Genomic DNA, 4001 nt, shown 5'->3' on the forward strand with positions numbered 1-4001 from the left:
ATGACAGCTGTCACCCCACTTAGTGCCTGTCATCTACCCATCTACCTACTTACCTTCTACCTATGTCTTCTTTACTCATTGTCATACTCTGTGCTGTAAGTGTAGAGTGAACCCACTGGCACTTGTTTACCATAACAAGTGCCATTTCTGAAGCTTGGTATCCAGCAAGATACTAATAGATGTCCTCTAAAAAGTCAGTTCTGTGATAAAAAAAAAATATGTGAGAAGTACTAGATTAAACAAATTTAAACTGGTTGCTTTGTTGCATAACTTCTCAGAGTTTGGGATATGTCAATATTGCCGTTATTTATAGAGTATGTAACTTTGTCAAAATGTATTTTACTACAAGATTTTTTTTTTATTTTACCCATTAACATCTCACAAGCTACTGGTGTTCAACAGACCATGGGTTAGAAAATTCTGGCGCCTTTTTTTGGTGAAAGACCAGACACAATGAGGAAGCACATAAAAGTTGAGAACAAGTTAACACAAATATCAGACTATCAAGAGGAACCAACAAGCCAAAGAACAGCATTTTAATAGGACACTTATAAAAATAGCTTTTACAGGCCAGTGACTAGAACCATGCCCAGTTCCTTGTAGAAACAGAGTGATATATGTTTAATAATAAATGGATGAATATGAGCCAGTTATTCTGCTAAGGGAAAATGTGTCACCATTTCTTTTCCTCATCCTATGTGGATTCAAAGTTACAAAGGTAAAGAAAGGAAGCAGGCAGAAATAACAAAATACTTCAAAATCTTGGTGTCCCTGTTGAAATCAAGCTCCCTATGCAAAAGATTTTAAAAGGTCATCTATTCATTTATTTAATAAGTATTTGGTGAAGGAATAAATAAAGAGAAACTCAAGGCAAGAAGAGGGAGACTAGGTATCGGGCACTAGTACAGAGCCAAGGAACCAGACCCTTGAGAACAAAGATCACAGATGCATGTGCACACCCACACAACCACACACACACACCCCAATCTCAAATGTTCTGTAGAAACATTTCTTCTCTGACACAAACATTTGAATCTTTTTACCATCTTGCTAAAACAGACATTGCTGAAGGCAGGAGAAAATATGGCACATGGGGAGATTTTGATATGGTTTTGAATTATTCAGCTACAAATATACCAAATTTATTTTGGACAAGATTGACAGAAGAGAAAGGGAATAAGAATACACAACTGGACATTTGGTTTGTGAAGCTTTTTGTTTTTGTTTTTTTCTAACACGTTTCTCTTTCTTATTCCTCTACAAACCCTTTTTTCCCCTGCTCCCTACTGTTCTTCTCCAAGACCTATTTTGGTTACTTCTGACCTTGACCTTCCATGTTTTATTAAGAAAATATGGTCTCTAGAGATGGAGAAAGAGATAAAGAGAGAGAAGGAAGGAAGGAAGGGAGGAAGAAAATAACTAGAAAAATAAGGAAATGGATCAATGATAATTTCTGGTGAAAGAGATTTCCAGATGAACTTTAGAGGTGAGAATTATATGTAGCATCAACTTATTTCCTGCAATATTCTTATATTGTGAAACTTTAAAAATTAATAGTAGTCCTTGTCATCTCCTTCCTGATTTCATGGAGTCATACATTTGGATGAGACCGAGACTATATTCTTGGTGGAACATACCAAATAAAACCAATTCATTTATGCACATTTTCCCTTCTGCTTCGTAGACAGCAAGGACCCATTATTCTAGCACTTTCTTTCTTTTTTTTTTTGGAGGGGGAGGGTCCAAGTTTTATTCAAGAACTCATACAAAGTATTTGAGATAAATGAGTTTTAATCTTCACTTTCCTCCTCTTCCTCGTCCTGGTTAATCTGGAAGTAATGCAACTTGTAACTCTTTGCTGTTAGCAACTACGTGCAACCAGTCACGGAAGTTATTCTTTTTCAAATATTTTTTTGGTGACATATTTCAAATACATTTTGGAAAAAGGCACCTCAGAAGTTACAGTAATTTTACTCTTGCTTCTTTTGATGGTTACAACCCCTCCACCAAGATTCCCAGCTTTTCCATTCACTTTGATTCTCTCTTGAAGAAACTGCTCAAAATTGGCAGCATCCATGATTCCATCTTCCATGGGGTGGGTGCAATCAAGGGTAAACTTCAGAACTTGCTTCTTTTTTTGCCCCTCTTTGCCACAGGCTTTTTCACGGGCCATGGCGGCAGCGGACTAGCACTTTCTTTTTTGAGGAGGGTGCTGGCACTGGTTACAACCATTACAGAGAGAAAAGAGGTTAAGAGGAGTAAGAATGTGAGTGTAAATGCATAGGCAAAACATAAAAGACTTTCCCATTTGCCTTGACTTGCTCCATCAGTTCCCATTGTTTTAGGGCAGCCCTCAATTCCAGCACAGTATCTCTTAGTCCTGTGTATAAATTTGCTCTGTAAATTAAAATGTTGGCTTGTGCTCCCCTGGTGTTTAAGAAGGTGAGTGATGTCCTTGGTGGGAGTATGTTTGTGTAGAAATGTGTCATAAAAGATGATGTCTTCGCCCAAGAAATGCAGGGTCCAAGTTTAGTCATTTATAAGAAAAAAAAAAATACCAGAGTTAAACATAACTAACACATCATGAGAATAAGGCTCTTGCCAAATGTGACTTTTTTTCTTTTTTTTTTTGAAGCTGAAATGTCAGCTTTTACCCTGTGTTTTTAGAGGAATATTTTTAGCATTTTTCCTTCAAAGAGTTTCCCTGCTGATTTTGATCACTTTAAGTTACAAAACAAACCAGTAAATGGTGTATATTTTTCACTAAGACATTAAAATATGAATAATTGATTATTCTTCTCTTGTACATTTATTGGATAATTATGGATGAAATTCAACATGGCCTTTATTTTCTGACATGATTAGGATTTGGCAGGAAATGGCAGTATCCATTTATACTCTCATTTTGAGGCTTGGACATTGGAAGATTGGTAATAGACTGAGTGAGGAGTTTTTTTCACCTTTTTTCCCCTATCATTTGTTTTACTAGTTTCCATTTTACATGTTAAATAAAAGAAGTAAGTTGATGCCATCCATCCACAGAGTTCTTTGACAAAGCACTTTTGGGAAGTCCCAAAGACAAATATCAAAAGCAGACTGGCTTCATCCATCTACATTGCTTCCCAGAAAGCAGTTCCCATAATGTTTTCCTATTCTCACACTAGGTAATCAATTTCTTAAGGCAGAAATAAAATCCATATTTCAGGTTGATAATATTGCCATTTAGGATGATTAACATATATTAGGATGTCACATATGCTAATAATGTGCTATTACAGAGGCAGCCATATGACAAAAGTATGCCAGAGATGCAGATTTCAGAAACCTAAAAGAAAATATACTGATAATTAAGAAAATGGCTAAAAGTATTACATGTGCCTGAAATCTTCAACTAAAATTTTCCACACGTTCCCCCAAAGTCTTATCAGTGGTTTACTATCTCCAAGGAATGCCTAACTCAGTAAAGATTTCTCAGGGAAGATGAAATATTATTGTTGTCTATAGGAACAGTGGAAAATAACTACTAAATTATCTGCTAAGTGCCACATAGCCTGTGCCTAAAGAAATTAAGTAAAATTCCTCATGATTTGAACTATGCATATTAACATTATAATATTGTGTGTTCTAATCCAATGGAACATAAACTCTAATGCAAAACTCAATAAGTTTGTTCTGTTCAGATCAATGTTCATGTTCATGGATTCAAAGTGATAGCCAGGAGGGTCACTGGATTAAAGCCCAAAAAGCTTATTTCTAACTTCAGTGACTGTGTGGACAGTGCCTTCCTTCTCTGGGCCATTCTTCATCTATCAAGTGAGGAGGCTTTTAAATTAACATTTAAATAATATATATTTAATTTACCTTGTTGATTGTCCTGACAATAAACTGAGACACCTTCTGCCTTAAGTTGAGCATAAATACTGCTGTAAACTACGGCCATGAAGACAAAGTCATAATGTGAATTATAAGTCATGCTTCCTTGCCACAAAAGTTTCTTTTAT

At 35.8% G+C, this 4001-nt stretch overlaps 1 pseudogene; it reads right to left on the reverse strand.

The window, feature by feature from the left end:
- Positions 1 to 1775: 1775 nt before the first annotated feature.
- LOC140616458 (large ribosomal subunit protein eL22 pseudogene) lies at positions 1776 to 2198 on the reverse strand (annotated as a pseudogene).
- Positions 2199 to 4001: the final 1803 nt, after the last annotated feature.

Source organism: Canis lupus, chromosome 24 (genome assembly GCF_048164855.1).
Source record: "Canis lupus baileyi chromosome 24, mCanLup2.hap1, whole genome shotgun sequence".
In the NCBI taxonomy this organism is placed as follows: Eukaryota; Metazoa; Chordata; class Mammalia; order Carnivora; family Canidae; genus Canis; species Canis lupus.